The 18,411-nt window shown below is 41.7% G+C and overlaps 14 pseudogenes; all 14 read right to left on the minus strand.

Moving 5' to 3' along the window:
• Positions 1 to 2,248: 2,248 nt before the first annotated feature.
• Positions 2,249 to 2,367, minus strand: LOC114778482 (uncharacterized; annotated as a pseudogene).
• An 814-nt stretch (positions 2,368 to 3,181) lies between these two features.
• LOC114778476 (uncharacterized) lies at positions 3,182 to 3,300 on the minus strand (annotated as a pseudogene).
• A 3,796-nt stretch (positions 3,301 to 7,096) lies between these two features.
• Positions 7,097 to 7,215, minus strand: LOC114778490 (uncharacterized; annotated as a pseudogene).
• Positions 7,216 to 9,242: 2,027 nt separating this feature from the next.
• On the minus strand, positions 9,243 to 9,361 carry LOC114778497 (uncharacterized; annotated as a pseudogene).
• A 1,086-nt stretch (positions 9,362 to 10,447) lies between these two features.
• Positions 10,448 to 10,566, minus strand: LOC114778470 (uncharacterized; annotated as a pseudogene).
• Positions 10,567 to 12,592: 2,026 nt separating this feature from the next.
• On the minus strand, positions 12,593 to 12,711 carry LOC114778471 (uncharacterized; annotated as a pseudogene).
• Positions 12,712 to 13,527: 816 nt separating this feature from the next.
• LOC114778498 (uncharacterized) lies at positions 13,528 to 13,646 on the minus strand (annotated as a pseudogene).
• Positions 13,647 to 13,805: 159 nt separating this feature from the next.
• On the minus strand, positions 13,806 to 13,924 carry LOC114778486 (uncharacterized; annotated as a pseudogene).
• Positions 13,925 to 15,012: 1,088 nt separating this feature from the next.
• LOC114778489 (uncharacterized) lies at positions 15,013 to 15,131 on the minus strand (annotated as a pseudogene).
• Positions 15,132 to 15,665: 534 nt separating this feature from the next.
• Positions 15,666 to 15,784, minus strand: LOC114778472 (uncharacterized; annotated as a pseudogene).
• Positions 15,785 to 15,944: 160 nt separating this feature from the next.
• On the minus strand, positions 15,945 to 16,063 carry LOC114778487 (uncharacterized; annotated as a pseudogene).
• A 535-nt stretch (positions 16,064 to 16,598) lies between these two features.
• LOC114778473 (uncharacterized) lies at positions 16,599 to 16,717 on the minus strand (annotated as a pseudogene).
• A 1,093-nt stretch (positions 16,718 to 17,810) lies between these two features.
• LOC114778474 (uncharacterized) lies at positions 17,811 to 17,929 on the minus strand (annotated as a pseudogene).
• Positions 17,930 to 18,090: 161 nt separating this feature from the next.
• LOC114778483 (uncharacterized) lies at positions 18,091 to 18,209 on the minus strand (annotated as a pseudogene).
• Between the last annotated feature and the right edge of the window lie 202 nt (positions 18,210 to 18,411).

An 18,411-nucleotide genomic window follows, 5' to 3' on the forward strand; every position in this document is an offset into this window, starting at 1 on the left:
ATTCCAGCGACGGCCCAGCCCCGTGTGGGACAGCCCAATTGTCCCGGGACCCTCTCAGTGGGCAGCAGGACACTGATAAGACCACACCCATCCTATCGTGTCTGCTGGGGTCAGCTATGGGGCTGGAGCGCAGCCCCTCTGGCAGCAGGGGAGACAGACAGCAGTTTTCGGGACTTCCAGCAGAGAATGAGGGCGGAGTTTGATCGGCCAGAGCCTGAGCCAGGGATCGAACTCTGCCCCTCCTCCACATCCAGCGCAGTCAGGATCCGGGGCAAGAAGACCAAGCACTGGCGGGCGACGAGAAGGTCGCGCCTCCCGAGATCCTGGCTGTGCCCCTGAGCGAGGTCCCGGAGTGCTCAGAGAGGGAACTAGACGACCCTCTCTTCTGTCTGTCTCTGTCTGTGTGTGTGTGCGTGCATATGTGTCCCTATGTCGCCCCCCCTTCCCCTCTTTGTGTCCACCAGATGGTGACCCAGCAGCAGAGCCGAACCCCAGGGAGGGAGTTCCCAACCTGACTGCACCGGTCCAAGGCGAGGTGGACAAGCCCCAAGGTACCCCTAAGTCCAGCCGGGGGGGGTGCTCCCCCAAAGAATTTTTTGGGGGGGTGCAGTTCGGGTTGGGGACTCCTCCTGAGGGGAGGGGAGGTGGGGAAGCGATGGAGCTGGGTCCTCCGGTAGCCAGTGAGGAGGGCGGGCCAGGCATGGGCCTGCGTCTGCCTCCAGAGGGGTGGAGTGCCATAGAGCCCCCGGGTAGGCATGAGGACCCAGCTGGGACAGACAGGAAGAGGGCCTGCTTGTCCCAACGGACGCAGAAGGGGCTAGCCGGATGGTCTGGCAATGCCCCCCCCTTGGCACCAGGGCCGTGCAGCGAGAGGGGCTGCATAGTCCCAGAAGGCACCAGCCTGGGGTGCCTGGAACAGTCGCCGGAGGCTCTGGGACAATCTCCCTGCGCGGTGCAGGGGGTGACACAAGACGTGTCAGAGGGGACATGTGGAGACAGGGCCCACACGTACCCAGATGGATCGGCCCTGATTATTGTGTGCAGGTACGGGAGTCCGGGGCCGCCATGCGGGACCACGCCGGGGAGCCAGGCCGAGGGTCCGGGGCCGCCATGCGGGACCACGCCGGGGAGCCAGGCCGAGGGTCCGGGGCCGCCGCGGGACCACGCCGGGGAGCCAGGCCGAGGGACCGGGGCCGCCACGCTGACCACGCCGGGGAGCCGAGGGACCGGGGCCGCCACGCCTGACCACGCCGGGGAGCCAGCCCGAGGGACCGGGGCCGCCACGCCTGACCACGCCGGGGAGCCAGCCCGAGGGACCGGGTCCTCCAAGGGGAGGATACAGCAGGGCAGGAGCCCTGTGGTTGCCGCCGTCCGCCCCGCCGCCTCCACTGATGGTACTGTTGGGGCTCCGAGGACGTAGCCCTTGGAGGTGGGGCTCTGTCAGGATTGCCTGCAGCTGGGCTCCACACCGGAATCCAATCCTGACGCCCCATAAATGCCGGAAGTTTCCGCCCGTTCGGGGTCGCTGGCATTTTCGTGAACTTGATATTGTAACCGCGTAGGTTTTCATAATTTCAGTTCTGGCAATCGCCACACGCCTACGGGTTTGTTTAAGTTCTTTATTTACGTTAAACTGTTTTCGGCCACCGAGCCATTGTTTCTTTGAGTTTATTGTTTGTTTATGAATAAAACCCCCTTCCCAACATGTCAGACCTCTGCGCTTCCTTCCCCCGTAAGTCCGTAGTCGTGACACTTAGCTTCTGAGAACAGACAAGATTGGGCATTCTTCAGCTGGCATGTCCGTAAGCAAACTCTGCTTGAAAATCTTGGACTTTAAACAAAAGGGCTTTGAAAACATTATAAAGTACGAAAACTCCCGCTTTACTATCAAATTATGATGGAGAAAAGGCAAAAAAAGCTAACAAAGCCATGTAAATACTTTCATTTGAAAAGTTTTTCAATAGTTAAAGCTTACAGCACCTGGTATTCCCAGGTAGTCTCCCATCCAAGTAATAACCAGGCCCAAGCCTTCTTAGCTTCTGAGATCAGACAAGATTGGGCATTCTTCAGCTGGTTTGTCCGTACACAAACTCTGCTTGAAAATCTTGAACTTTAAACCAAAAGGGCTTTGAAAACATTATAAAGTGCGAAAACTCCCGCTTTACTGTCAAATTATGATGGAGAAAAGGCAAAAAAAGCTAACAAAGCCATGTAAATACTTTCATTTTAAAAGTTTTTCAATAGTTAAAGCTTACAGCACCTGGTATTCCCAGGTAGTCTCCCATCCAAGTACTAACCAGGCCCAAGCCTTCTTAGCTTCTGAGATCAGACAAGATTGGGCATTCTTCAGCTGGTTTGTCCGTACACAAACTCTGCTTGAAAATCTTGAACTTTAAGCCAAAGGGGCTTGAACACATATCAAAGAGTGAAAACTCCCGCTTTACTGTCAAATTATGATGGAGAAAAGGCAAAAAGTTGGAGTGGTAAGCTTTTATTTGCAATACAACAAATAAAGTGCACACCTTCTAGAGGCAATGCAATACTGGGTCGATGAATGGAGCGGATGGAGCAGGCCCTATTGCCGACTCCCTGTTCTAAAAAGTCCGCTTAATATGACGTATCAGATATTAAACTGACATCAGGGTGCGTAGCACCTTAAGGCCGAGGGCTGGAAAACCCCACCTAATCGATTCAGCTCCACCCCACTCCATAGCCAAGCCTGTGAATGATCGTTGTAGAGCACGCACAGAAAAAGAAACCTGAAGAGAAGTTTAAAAAAAAAAAAAAAAGAAAAAAGGCGGGAAAACATATCAAAGAAAGAAAATACTCCATAACTTACTTTAAAAAAAAGTTAACAAAGTGATGTAAATACTTTCATTTTAAAAGTTTTACAATAGTTAAAGCTTACAGCACCTGGCATTCCCACATAGTCTCCCATCCAAGTAGTAACCAGGCCCAAGCCTTCTTAGCTTCTGAGATCAGACAAGATTGGGCAATCTTGAGCTGGCATGTCCGTAAGCAAACTCTGCTTGAAAATCTTGGACTTTAAACAAAAGGGCTTTGAAAACATTACAAAGTGCGAAAACTCCCGCTTTACTGTCAAATTATGATGGAGAAAAGGCAAAAAAAAGCTAACAAAGCCATGTAAATACTTTCATTTTAAAAGTTTTTCAATAGTTAAAGCTTACAGCACCTGGTATTCCCAGGTAGTCTCCCATCCAAGTACTAACCAGGCCCAAGCTTTCTTAGCTTCGGAGATCAGACAAGATTGGGCATTCTTCAGCTGGTTTGTCCGTACACAAACTCTGCTTGAAAATCTTGAACTTTAAACCAAAGGGGCTTGAACACATATCAAAGAGTGAAAACTCCCGCTTTACTGTCAAATTATGATGGAGAAAAGGCAAAAAGTTGGAGTGGTAAGCTTTTATTTGCAATACAACAAATAAAGTGCACACCTTCTAGAGGCAATGCAATACTGGGTCGATGAATGGAGCGGATGGAGCAGGCCCTATTGCCGACTCCCTGTTCTAAAAAGTCCGCTTAATATGACGTATCAGATATTAAACTGACATCAGGGTGCGTAGCACCTTAAGGCCGAGGGCTGGAAAACCCCACCTAATCGATTCAGCTCCACCCCACTCCATAGCCAAGCCTGTGAATGATCGTTGTAGAGCACGCACAGAAAAAGAAACCTGAAGAGAAGTTTAAAAAAAAAAAGAAAAAAGGCGGGAAAACATATCAAAGAAAGAAAATACTCCATAACTTACTTTAAAAAAAAGTTAACAAAGTGATGTAAATACTTTCATTTTAAAAGTTTTACAATAGTTAAAGCTTACAGCACCTGGCATTCCCACATAGTCTCCCATCCAAGTAGTAACCAGGCCCAAGCCTTCTTAGCTTCTGAGATCAGACAAGATTGGGCATTCTTCAGCTGGTTGTCCGTACACAAACTCTGCTTGAAAATCTTGAAATTTAAACCAAAGGGGCTTGAACACATATCAAAGAGTGAAAACTCCCGCTTTACTGTCAAATTATGATGGAGAAAAGGCAAAAAAAGCTAACAAAGCCATGTAAATACTTTCATTTTAAAAGTTTTTCAATAGTTAAAGCTTACAGCACCTGGTATTCCCAGGTAGTCTCCCATTCAAGTACTAACCAGGCCCAAGCCTTCTTAGCTTCTGAGATCAGACAAGATTGCGCATTCTTCAGCTGGTTTGTCTGTACACAAACTCTGCTTGAAAATCTTGAACTTTAAGCCAAAGGGGCTTGAAAACATATCAAAGAGTGAAAACTCCCGCTTTACTGTCAAATTATCATGGAGAAAAGGCAAAAAGTTGGAGTGGTAAGCTTTTATTTGCAATACAACAAATAAAGTGCACACCTTCTAGAGGCAATGCAATACTGGGTCGATGAATGGAGCGGATGGAGCAGGCCCTATTGCCGACTCCCTGTTTTTAAAATCCGCTTAATATGACGTATCAGATATTAAACTGACATCAGGGTGCGTAGCACCTTAAGGCCGAGGGCTGGAAAACCCCACCTAATCGATTCAGCTCCACCCCACTCCATAGCCAAGCCTGTGAATGATCGTTGTAGAGCACGCACAGAAAAAGAAACCTGAAGAGAAGTTTTAAAAAAAAAAAAAAAAAGAAAAAAGGCGGGAAAACATATCAAAGAAAGAAAATACTCCATAACTTACTTTAAAAAAAAGTTAAGAAAGTGATGTAAATACTTTCATTTTAAAAGTTTTACAATAGTTAAAGCTTACAGCACCTGGCATTCCCACATAGTCTCCCATCCAAGTACTAACCAGGCCCAAGCCTTCTTAGATTCTGAGCTCAGACAAGATTGGGCAATCTTGAGCTGGCATGTCCGTAAGCAAACTCTGCTTGAAAATCTTGGACTTTAAACAAAGGGGCTTGAAAACATATCAAAGAGTGAAAACTCCCGCTTTACTGTCAAATTATGATGGAGAAAAGGCAAAAAAAGCTAACAAAGCCATGTAAATACTTTCATTTTAAAAGTTTTTCAATAGTTAAAGCTTAAAGCACCTGGTATTCCCAGGTAGTCTCCCATTCAAGTACGAACCAGGCCCAAGCCTTCTTAGCTTCTGAGATCAGACAAGATTGGGCATTCTTCAGCTGGTTTGTCCGTACACAAACTCTGCTTGAAAATCTTGAACTTTAAACCAAAGGGGCTTGAACACATATCAAAGAGTGAAAACTCCCGCTTTACTGTCAAATTATGATGGAGAAAAGGCAAAAAAAGCTAACAAAGCCATGTAAATACTTTCATTTTAAAAGTTTTTCAATAGTTAAAGCTTACAGCACCTGGTATTCCCAGGTAGTCTCCCATCCAAGTACTAACCAGGCCCAAGCCTTCTTAGCTTCTGAGATCAGACAAGATTGGGCATTATCATGGAGAAAGAAAATACTCCATAACTTACTTTAAAAAAAAGTTAACAAAGTGATGTAAATACTTTCATTTTAAAAGTTTTACAATAGTTAAAGCTTTCAGCACCTGGAGAAAAGGCAAAAAGTTGGAGTGGTAAGCTTTCATTTGCAATGCAACAAATAAAGTGCACACCTTCTAGAGGCAATGCAATACTGGGTCGATGAATGGAGCGGATGGAGCAGGCCATATTGCCGACTCCCTGTTCTAAAAATCCGCTTAATATGACATATCAGATTTTAAACTGACATCAGGGTGCGTAGCACCTTAAGGCCGAGGGCTGGAAAACCCCACCTAATCGATTCAGCTCCACCCCACTCCATAGCCAAGTCTGTGAATGATCGTTGTAGAGCACGCACAGAAAAAGAAACCTGAAGAGAAGTTTAAAAAAAAAAAAAAAAGGCGGGAAAACATATCAAAGAAAGAAAATACTCCATAAATTACTTTAAAAAAAAAGTTAACAAAGTGATGTAAATACTTTCATTTTAAAAGTTTTACAATAGTTAAAGCTTACAGCACCTGGCATTCCCACGTAGTCTCCCATCCAAGTACTAACCAGGCCCAAGCCTTCTTAGCTTCTGAGATCAGACAAGATTGGACAATCTTGAGCTGGCACGTCCGTCAGCAAACTCTGCTTGAAAATCTTGGACTTTAAACAAAAGGGCTTTGAAAACATTACAAAGTGCGAAAACTCCCGCTTTACTGTCAAATTATGATGGAGAAAAGGCAAAAAAAGCTAAAAAAAGCCATGTAAATACTTTCATTTTAAAAGTTTTTTAATAGTTATTGCTTACAGCACCTGGTATTCCCAGGTAGTCTCCCATCCAAGTACTAACCAGGCCCAAGCCTTCTTAGCTTCTGAGATTTACATTTACATTTACAGCATTTATCAGACGCCCTTATCCAGAGCGACTTACAATCAGTAGTTACAGGGACAGTCTCCCCGGAGCAACTTAGGGTTAAGTGTCTTGCTCAGGGACACAATGGTAGTAAGTGGGATTCGAACCTGGGTCTTCTGGTTCATAGGCGAGTGTGTTACCCACTAGGCTACTACCACTTGTCTGAGATCAGACAAGATTGGGCATTCTTCAGCTAGTTTGTCCGTACACAAACTCTGCTTGAAAATCTTGAACTTTAAACCAAAAGGGCTTGAACACATATCAAAGAGTGAAAACTCCCGCTTTACTGTCAAATTATCATGGAGAAAAGGCAAAAAGTTGGAGTGGTAAGCTTTTATTTGCAATACAACAAATAAAGTGCACACCTTCTAGAGGCAATGCAATACTGGGTCGATGAATGGAGCGGATGGAGCAGGCCCTATTTCCGACTCTCTGTTCTAAAAATCCGCTTAATATGACGTATCAGATATTAAACTGACATCAGGGTGCGTAGCACCTTAAGGCCGAGGGCTGGAAAACCCCACCTAATCGATTCAGCTCCACCCCACTCCATAGCCAAGCCTGTGAATGATCGTTGTAGAGCACGCACAGAAAAAGAAACCTGAAGAGAAGTTTAAAAAAAAAAAAAAAAAAGAAAAAAGGCGGGAAAAACATATCAAAAAAAGAAAATACTCCATAACTTACTTTAAAAAAAAGTTAACAAAGTGATGTAAATACTTTCATTTTAAAAGTTTTACAATAGTTAAAGCTTACAGCACCTGGCATTCCCACGTAGTCTCCCATCCAAGTAGTAACCAGGCCCAAGCCTTCTTAGCTTCTGAGATCGGACAAGATTGGGCAATCTTGAGCTGGCATGTCCGTAAGCAAACTCTGCTTGAAAATCTTGGACTTTAAACAAAAGGGCTTTGAAAACATTACAAAGTGCGAAAACTCCCGCTTTACTGTCAAATTATGATGGAGAAAAGGCAAAAAAAGCTAACAAAGCCATGTAAATACTTTCATTTTAAAAGTTTTTCAATAGTTAAAGCTTACAGCACCTGGTATTCCCAGGTAGTCTCCCATCCAAGTACTAACCAGGCCCAAGCCTTCAAAGCTTCTGAGATCAGACAAGATTGGGCATTCTTCAGCTGGTTTGTCCGTACACAAACTCTGGTTGAAAATCTTGAACTTTAAACCAAAGGGGCTTGAACACATATCAAAGAGTGAAAACTCCCGCTTTACTGTCAAATTATGATGGAGAAAAGGCAAAAAAAGCTAACAAAGCCATGTAAATACTTTCATTTTAAAAGTTTTTCAATAGTTAAAGCTTACAGCACCTGGTATTCCCAGGTAGTCTCCCATCCAAGTACTAACCAGGCCCAAGTCTTCTTAGCTTCTGAGATCTGACAAGATTGGGCATTCTTCAGCTGGTTTGTCTGTACACAAACTCTGCTTGAAAATCTTGAACTTTAAGCCAAAGGGGCTTGAAAACATATCAAAGAGTGAAAACTCCCGCTTTACTGTCAAATTATCATGGAGAAAAGGCAAAAAGTTGGAGTAGTAAGCTTTTATTTGCAATACAACAAATAAAGTGCACACCTTCTAGAGGCAATGCAATACTGGGTCGATGAATGGAGCGGATGGAGCAGGCCCTATTGCCGACTCCCTGTTCTAAAAATCCGCTTAATATGACGTATCAGTTATTAAACTGACATCAGGGTGCGTAGCACCTTAAGGCCGAGGGCTGGAAAACCCCACCTAATCGATTCAGCTCCACCCCACTCCATAGCCAAGCCTGTGAATGATCATTGTAGAGCACGCACAGAAAAAGAAACCTGAAGAGAAGTTTAAAAAAAAAAGAGAAAAAAAAGAAAAAAGGCGGGAAAACATATCAAAGAAAGAAAATACTCCATAACTTACTTTAAAAAAAAGTTAACAAAGTGATGTAAATACTTTCATTTTAAAAGTTTTACAATAGTTAAAGCTTACAGCACCTGGCATTCCCACGTAGTCTCCCATCCAAGTACTAACCAGGCCCAAGTCTTCTTAGCTTCTGAGATAAGACAAGATTGGGCAATCTTGAGCTGGCATGTCCGTAAGCAAACTCTGCTTGAAATCTTGGACTTTAAACAAAAAGGCTTTGAAAACATTACAAAGTGCGAAAACTCCGGCTTTACTGTAAAATTATGATGGAGAAAAGGCAAAAAAAGCTAACAAAGCCATGTAAATACTTTCATTTTAAAAGTTTTTCAATAGTTAATGCTTACAGCACCTGGTATTCCCAGGTAGTCTCCCATCCAAGTACTAACCAGGCCCAAGCCTTCTAAGCTTCTGAGATCAGACAAGATTGGGCATTCTTCAGCTGGTTTGTCCGTTCACAAACTCTGCTTGAAAATCTTGAACTTTAAGCCAAAGGGGCTTGAAAACATATCAAAGAGTGAAAACTCCCGCTTTACTGTCAAATTATCATGGAGAAAAGGCAAAAAGTTGGAGTGGTAAGCTTTTATTTGCAATACAACAAATAAAGTGCACACCTTCTAGAGGCAATGCAATACTGGGTCGATGAATGGAGCGGATGGAGCAGGCCCTATTGCCGACTCCCTGTTCTAAAAATCCGCTTAATATGACGTATCAGATATTAAACTGACATCAGGGTGCGTAGCACCTTAAGGCCGACGGCTGGAAAACCCCACCTAATCGATTCAGCTCCACCCCACTCCATAGCCAAGGCTGTGAATGATCGTTGTAGAGCACGCACAGGAAAAGAAACCTGAAGAGAAGTTTAAAAAAAAAAAAAAAAAGAAAAAAGGCGGGAAAACATATCAAAGAAAGAAAATACTCCATAACTTACTTTAAAAAAAAGTTAACAAAGTGATGTAAATACTTTCATTTTAAAAGTTTTACAATAGTTAAAGCTTACAGCACCTGGCATTCCCACGTAGTCTCCCATCCAAGTAGTAACCAGGCCCAAGCCTTCTTAGCTTCTGAGATCAGACAAGATTGGGCAATCTTGAGCTGGCATGTCCGTAAGCAAACTCTGCTTGAAAATCTTGGACTTTAAACAAAAGGGCTTTGAAAACATTACAAAGTGCGAAAACTCCCGCTTTACTGTCAAATTATGATGGAGAAAAGGCAAAAAAAGCTAACAAAGCCTTGTAAATACTTTCATTTTAAAAGTTTTTCAATAGTTAATACTATACGTGGTATTCCCAGGTAGTCTCCCATCCAAGTACTAAACAGGCCCAAGCCTTCTTAGCTTCTGAGATCAGACAAGATTGAGCATTCTTCAGCTGGTTTGTCCGTACACAAACTCTGCTTGAAAATCTTGAACTTTAAGCCAAAGGGGCTTGAAAACACATGAAAGAGTGAAAACTCCCGCTTTACTGTCAAATTATGATGGAGAAAAGGCAAAAAAAGCTAACAAAGCCATGTAAATACTTTCATTTTAAAAGTTTTTCAATAGTTAATGCTTACAGCACCTGGTATTCCCAGGTAGTCTCCCATCCAAGTACTAATCAGGCCCAAGCCTTCTAAGCTTCTGAGATCAGACAAGACTGGGCATTCTTCAGCTGGTTTGTCCGTACACAAACTCGGCTTGAAAATCTTGAACTTTAAGCCAAAGGGGCTTGAAAACATATCAAAGAGTGAAAACTCCCGCTTTACTGTCAAATTATCATGGAGAAAAGGCAAAAAGTTGGAGTGGTAAGCTTTTATTTGCAATACAACAAATAAAGTGCACACCTTCTAGAGGCAATGCAATACTGGGTCGATGAATGGAGCGGATGGAGCAGGCCCTATTGCTGACTTCCTGTTCTAAAAATCCGCTTAATATGACGTATCAGATATTAAACTGACATCAGGGTGCGTAGCACCTTAAGGCCGAGGGCTGGAAAATCCCACCTAATCGATTCAGCTCCACCCAACTCCATAGCCAAGCCTGTGAATGATCGTTTTAGAGCACGCACAGAAAAAGAAACCTGAAGAGAAGTTTAAAAAAAAAAAAAAAGAAAAAAGGCAGGAAAACATATCAAAGAAAGAAAATACTCCATAACTTACTTTAAAAAAAAGTTAACAAAGTGATGTAAATACTTTCATTTTAAAAGTTTTACAATAGTTAAAGCTTACAGCACCTGGCATTCCCACGTAGTCTCCCATCCAAGTACTAACCAGGCCCAAGCCTTCTTAGCTTCTGAGATCAGACAAGATTGGGCAATCTTGAGCTGGCATGTCCGTAAGCAAACTCTGCTTGAAAACCTTGGACTTTAAACAAAAGGGCTTTGAAAACATTACAAAGTGCGAAAACTCCCGCTTTACTGTCAAATTATGATGGAGAAAAGGCAAAAAAAGCTAACAAAGCCATGTAAATAATTTCATTTTAAAAGTTTTTTAATAGTTAATACTATACCTGGTATTCCCAGGTAGTTTCCCATCCAAGTACTAACCAGGCCCAAGTCTTCTTAGCTTCTGAGATCTGACAAGATTGGGCATTCTTCAGCTGGTTTGTCTGTACACAAACTCTGCTTGAAAATCTTGAACTTTAAGCCAAAGGGGCTTGAAAACATATCAAAGAGTGAAAACTCCCGCTTTACTGTCAAATTATCATGGAGAAAAGGCAAAAAGTTGGAGTAGGTAAGCTTTTATTTGCAATACAACAAATAAAGTGCACACCTTCTAGAGGCAATGCAATACTGGGTCGATGAATGGAGCGGATGGAGCAGGCCCTATTGCCGACTCCCTGTTCTAAAAATCCGCTTAATATGACGTATCAGATATTAAACTGACATCAGGGTGCGTAGCACCTTAAGGCCGAGGGCTGGAAAACCCCACCTAATCGATTCAGCTCCACCCCACTCCATAGCCAAGCCTGTGAATGATCATTGTAGAGCACGCACAGAAAAAGAAACCTGAAGAGAAGTTTAAAAAAAAAAAAAGAAAAAAAGAAAAAAGGCGGGAAAACATATCAAAGAAAGAAAATACTCCATAACTTACTTTAAAAAAAAGTTAACAAAGTGATGTAAATACTTTCATTTTAAAAGTTTTACAATAGTTAAAGCTTACAGCACCTGGCATTCCCACGTAGTCTCCCATCCAAGTACTAACCAGGCCCAAGTCCTTCTTAGCTTCTGAGATCAGACAAGATTGGGCAATCTTGAGCTGGCATGTCCGTAAGCAAACTCTGCTTGAAAATCTTGGACTTTAAACAAAAGGGCTTTGAAAACATTACAAAGTGCGAAAACTCCCGGCTTTACTGTAAAATTATGATGGAGAAAAGGCAAAAAAAGCTAACAAAGCCATGTAAATACTTTCATTTTAAAAGTTTTTCAATAGTTAATACTATACCTGGTATTCCCAGGTAGTCTCCCATCCAAGTACTAACAAGGCCCAAGCCTTCTTAGCTTCTGAGATCAGACAAGATTGGAAATTCTTCAGCTGGTTTGTCCGTACACAAACTCTGCTTGAAAATCTTGAACTTTAGGCCAAAGGGGCTTGAAAACATATCAAAGAGTGAAAACTCCCGCTTTACTGTCAAATTATGATGGAGAAAAGGCAAAAAAAGCTAACAAAGCCATGTAAATACTTTCATTTTAAAAGTTTTTCAATAGTTAATGCTTACAGCACCTGGTATTCCCAGGTAGTCTCCCATCCAAGTACTAACCAGGCCCAAGCCTTCTAAGCTTCTGAGATCAGACAAGACTTGGGCATTCTTCAGCTGGTTTGTCCGTACACAAACTCTGCTTGAAAATCTTGAACTTTAAGCCAAAGGGGCTTGAAAACATATCAAAGAGTGAAAACTCCCGCTTTACTGTCAAATTATCATGGAGAAAAGGCAAAAAGTTGGAGTGGTAAGCTTTTATTTGCAATACAACAAATAAAGTGCACACCTTCTAGAGGCAATGCAATACTGGGTCGATGAATGGAGCGGATGGAGCAGGCCCTATTGCCGACTTCCCTGTTCTAAAAATCCGCTTAATATGACGTATCAGATATTAAACTGACATCAGGGTGCGTAGCACCTTAAGGCCGAGGGCTGGAAAACCCCACCTAATCGATTCAGCTCCACCCAACTCCATAGCCAAGCCTGTGAATGATCGTTGTAGAGCACGCACAGAAAAAGAAACCTGAAGAGAAGTTTAAAAAAAAAAAAAAAAAGAAAAAAGGCAGGGAAAACATATCAAAGAAAGAAAATACTCCATAACTTACTTTAAAAAAAAGTTAACAAAGTGATGTAAATACTTTCATTTTAAAAGTTTTACAATAGTTAAAGCTTACAGCACCTGGCATTCCCACGTAGTCTCCCATCCAAGTACTAACCAGGCCCAAGCCTTCTTAGCTTCTGAGATCAGACAAGATTGGGCAATCTTGAGCTGGCATGTCCGTAAGCAAACTCTGCTTGAAAATCTTGGACTTTAAACAAAAGGGCTTTGAAAACATTACAAAGTGCGAAAACTCCCGCTTTACTGTCAAATTATGATGGAGAAAAGGCAAAAAAAGCTAACAAAGCCATGTAAATACTTTCATTTTAAAAGTTTTTCAATAGTTAATACTACAGCACCTGGTATTCCCAGGTAGTCTCCCATCCAAGTACTAACCAGGCCCAAGCCTTCTTAGCTTCTGAGATCAGACAAGATTGGGCATTCTTCAGCTGGTTTGTCTGTACACAAACTCTGCTTGAAAATCTTGAACTTTAAGCCAAAGGGGCTTGAAAACATATCAAAGAGTGAAAACTCCCGCTTTACTGTCAAATTATCATGGAGAAAAGGCAAAAAGTTGGAGTGGTAAGCTTTTATTTGCAATACAACAAATAAAGTGCACACCTTCTAGAGGCAATGCAATACTGGGTCGATGAATGGAGCGGATGGAGCAGGCCCTATTGCCGACTCCCTGTTCTAAAAATCCGCTTAATATGACGTATCAGATATTAAACTGACATCAGGGTGCGTAGCACCTTAAGGCCGAGGGCTGGAAAACCCCACCTAATCGATTCAGCTCCACCCCACTCCATAGCCAAGCCTGTGAATGATCGTTGTAGAGCACGCACAGAAAAAGAAACCTGAAGAGAAGTTTAAAAAAAAAAAAAAAAAAAAAGAAAAAAGGCGGGAAAACATATCAAAGAAAGAAAATACTCCATAACTTACTTTAAAAAAAAGTTAACAAAGTGATGTAAATACTTTCATTTTAAAAGTTTTACAATAGTTAAAGCTTACAGCACCTGGCATTCCCACGTAGTCTCCCATCCAAGTAGTAACCAGGCCCAAGCCTTCTTAGCTTCTGAGATCAGACAAGATTGGGCAATCTTGAGCTGGCATGTCCGTAAGCAAACTCTGCTTGAAAATCTTGGACTTTAAACAAAAGGGCTTTGAAAACATTACAAAGTGCGAAAACTCCCGCTTTACTGTCAAATTATGATGGAGAAAAGGCAAAAAAAGCTAACAAAGCCATGTAAATACTTTCATTTTAAAAGTTTTTCAATAGTTAAGCTTACAGCACCTGGTATTCCCAGGTAGTCTCCCATCCAAGTACTAACCAGGCCCAAGCCTTCTTAGCTTCTGAGATCAGACAAGATTGGGCATTCTTCAGCTGGTTTGTCTGTACACAAACTCTGCTTGAAAATCTTGAACTTTAAGCCAAAGGGGCTTGAAAACATATCAAAGAGTGAAAACTCCCGCTTTACTGTCAAATTATCATGGAGAAAAGGCAAAAAGTTGGAGTGGTAAGCTTTTATTTGCAATACAACAAATAAAGTGCACACCTTCTAGAGGCAATGCAATACTGGGTCGATGAATGGAGCGGATGGAGCAGGCCCTATTGCCGACTCCCTGTTCTAAAAATCCGCTTAATATGACGTATCAGATATTAAACTGACATCAGGGTGCGTAGCACCTTAAGGCCGAGGGCTGGAAAACCCCACCTAATCGATTCAGCTCCACCCCACTCCATAGCCAAGCCTGTGAATGATCGTTGTAGAGCACGCACAGAAAAAGAAACCTGAAGAGAAGTTTAAAAAAAAAAAAAAAAAAAGAAAAAAGGCGGGAAAACATATCAAAGAAAGAAAATACTCCATAACTTACTTTAAAAAAAAGTTAACAAAGTGATGTAAATACTTTCATTTTAAAAGTTTTACAATAGTTAAAGCTTACAGCACCTGGCATTCCCACGTAGTCTCCCATCCAAGTACTAACCAGGCCCAAGTCTTCTTAGCTTCTGAGATAAGACAAGATTGGGCAATCTTGAGCTGGCATGTCCGTAAGCAAACTCTGCTTGAAATCTTGGACTTTAAACAAAAGGCTTTGAAAACATTACAAAGTGCGAAAACTCCGGCTTTACTGTAAAATTATGATGGAGAAAAGGCAAAAAAAGCTAACAAAGCCTTGTAAATACTTTCATTTTAAAAGTTTTTCAATAGTTAATACTATACCTGGTATTCCCAGGTAGTCTCCCATCCAAGTACTAAACAGGCCCAAGCCTTCTTAGCTTCTGAGATCAGACAAGATTGAGCATTCTTCAGCTGGTTTGTCCGTACACAAACTCTGCTTGAAAATCTTGAACTTTAAGCCAAAGGGGCTTGAAAACACATGAAAGAGTGAAAACTCCCGCTTTACTTTCAAATTATGATGGAGAAAAGGCAAAAAAAGCTAACAAAGCCATGTAAATACTTTCATTTTAAAAGTTTTTCAATAGTTAATGCTTACAGCACCTGGTATTCCCAGGTAGTCTCCCATCCAAGTACTAACCAGGCCCAAGCCTTCTTAGCTTCTGAGATCAGACAAGATTGGGCATTCTTCAGCTGGTTTGTCCGTACACAAACTCTGCTTGAAAATCTTGAACTTTAAGCCAAAGGGGCTTGAAAACATATCAAAGAGTGAAAACTCCCGCTTTACTGTCAAATTATCATGGAGAAAAGGCAAAAAGTTGGAGTGGTAAGCTTTTATTTGCAATACAACAAATAAAGTGCACACCTTCTAGAGGCAATGCAATACTGGGTCGATGAATGGAGCGGATGGAGCAGGCCCTATTGCCGACTCCCTGTTCTAAAAATCCGCTTAATATGACGTATCAGATATTAAACTGACATCAGGGTGCGTAGCACCTTAAGGCCGAGGGCTGGAAAACCCCACCTAATCGATTCAGCTCCACCCCACTCCATAGCCAAGCCTGTGAATGATCGTTGTAGAGCACGCACAGAAAAAGAAACCTGAAGAGAAGTTTAAAAAAAAAAAAAAAAAGAAAAAAGGCGGGAAAACATATCAAAGAAAGAAAATACTCCATAACTTACTTTAAAAAAAAGTTAACAAAGTGATGTAAATACTTTCATTTTAAAAGTTTTACAATAGTTAAAGCTTACAGCACCTGGCATTCCCACGTAGTCTCCCATCCAAGTACTAACCAGGCCCAAGCCTTCTTAGCTTCTGAGATCAGACAAGATTGGGCAATCTTGAGCTGGCATGTCCGTAAGCAAACTCTGCTTGAAAATCTTGGACTTTAAACAAAAGGGCTTTGAAAACATTACAAAGTGCGAAAACTCCCGCTTTACTGTCAAATTATGATGGAGAAAAGGCAAAAAAAGCTAACAAAGCCATGTAAATACTTTCATTTTAAAAGTTTTTCAATAGTTAAAGCTTACAGCACCTGGTATTCCCAGGTAGTCTCCCATCCAAGTACTAACCAGGCCCAAGCCTTCTTAGCTTCTGAGATCAGACAAGATTGGGCATTCTTCAGCTGGTTTGTCTGTACACAAACTCTGCTTGAAAATCTTGAACTTTAAGCCAAAGGGGCTTGAAAACATATCAAAGAGTGAAAACTCCCGCTTTACTGTCAAATTATCATGGAGAAAAGGCAAAAAGTTGGAGTGGTAAGCTTTTATTTGCAATACAACAAATAAAGTGCACACCTTCTAGAGGCAATGCAATACTGGGTCGATGAATGGAGCGGATGGAGCAGGCCCTATTGCCGACTCCCTGTTCTAAAAATCCGCTTAATATGACGTATCAGATATTAAACTGACATCAGGGTGCGTAGCACCTTAAGGCCGAGGGCTGGAAAACCCCACCTAATCGATTCAGCTCCACCCCACTCCATAGCCAAGCCTGTGAATGATCGTTGTAGAGCACGCACAGAAAAAGAAACCTGAAGAGAAGTTTAAAAAAAAAAAAAAAAAAGAAAAAAGGCGGGAAAACATATCAAAGAAAGAAAATACTCCATAACTTACTTTAAAAAAAAGTTAACAAAGTGATGTAAATACTTTCATTTTAAAAGTTTTACAATAGTTAAAGCTTACAGCACCTGGCATTCCCACGTAGTCTCCCATCCAAGTACTAACCAGGCCCAAGCCTTCTTAGCTTCTGAGATCAGACAAGATTGGGCAATCTTGAGCTGGCATGTCCGTAAGCAAACTCTGCTTGAAAATCTTGGACTTTAAACAAAAGGGCTTTGAAAACATTACAAAGTGCGAAAACTCCCGCTTTACTGTCAAATTATGATGGAGAAAAGGCAAAAAAAGCTAACAAAGCCATGTAAATACTTTCATTTTAAAAGTTTTTCAATAGTTAATAGCTACAGCACCTGGTATTCCCAGGTAGTCTCCCATCCAAGTACTAACCAGGCCCAAGCCTTCTTAGCTTCTGAGATCAGACAAGATTGGGCATTCTTCAGCTGGTTTGTCCGTACACAAACTCTGCTTGAAAATCTTGAACTTTAAGCCAAAGGGGCTTGAAAACATATCAAAGAGTGAAAACTCCCGCTTTACTGTCAAATTATGATGGAGAAAAGGCAAAAAAAGCTAACAAAGCCATGTAAATACTTTCATTTTAAAAGTTTTTCAATAGTTAAAGCTTACAGCACCTGGTATTCCCAGGTAGTCTCCCATCAAGTACTAACCAGGCCCAAGCCTTCTTAGCTTCTGAGATCAGACAAGATTGGGCATTCTTCAGCTGGTTTGTCTGTACACAAACTCTGCTTGAAAATCTTGAACTTTAAGCCAAAGGGGCTTGAAAACATATCAAAGAGTGAAAACTCCCGCTTTACTGTCAAATTATCATGGAGAAAAGGCAAAAAGTTGGAGTGGTAAGCTTTTATTTGCAATACAACAAATAAAGTGCACACCTTCTAGAGGCAATGCAATACTGGGTCGATGAATGGAGCGGATGGAGCAGGCCCTATTGCCGACTCCCTGTTCTAAAAATCCGCTTAATATGACGTATCAGATATTAAACTGACATCAGGGTGCGTAGCACCTTAAGGCCGAGGGCTGGAAAACCCCACCTAATCGATTCAGCTCCACCCCACTCCATAGCCAAGCCTGTGAATGATCGTTGTAGAGCACGCACAGAAAAAGAAACCTGAAGAGAAGTTTAAAAAAAAAAAAAAAAAAGAAAAAAGGCGGGAAAACATATCAAAGAAAGAAAATACTCCATAACTTACTTTAAAAAAAGTTAACAAAGTGATTGTAAATACTTTCACTTTTAAAAGTTTTACAATAGTTAAAGCTTACAGCACCTGGCATTCCCACGTAGTCTCCCATCCAAGTACTAACCAGGCCCAAGCCTTCTTAGCTTCTGAGATCAGACAAGATTGGGCAATCTTGAGCTGGCATGTCCGTAAGCAAACTCTGCTTGAAAATCTTGGACTTTAAACAAAAGGGCTTTGAAAACATTACAAAGTGCGAAAACTCCCGCTTTACTGTCAAATTATGATGGAGAAAAGGCAAAAAAAGCTAACAAAGCCATGTAAATACTTTCATTTTAAAAGTTTTTCAATAGTTAATAGCTTACAGCACCTGGTATTCCCAGGTAGTCTCCCATCCAAGTACTAACCAGGCCCAAGCCTTCTTAGCTTCTGAGATCAGACAAGATTGGGCATTCTTCAGCTGGTTTGTCCGTACACAAACTCTGCTTGAAAATCTTGAACTTTTAAGCCAAAGGGGCTTGAAAACATATGAAAGAGTGAAAACTCCCGCTTTACTGTCAAATTATGATGGAGAAAAGGCCAAAAAAAGCTAACAAAGCCATGTAAATACTTTCATTTTAAAAGTTTTTCAATAGTTAAAGCTTACAGCACCTGGTATTCCCAGGTAGTCTCCCATCCA

Source organism: Denticeps clupeoides, unplaced genomic scaffold (assembly GCF_900700375.1).
Source record: "Denticeps clupeoides unplaced genomic scaffold, fDenClu1.1, whole genome shotgun sequence".
NCBI lineage: Eukaryota > Metazoa > Chordata > Actinopteri > Clupeiformes > Denticipitidae > Denticeps > Denticeps clupeoides.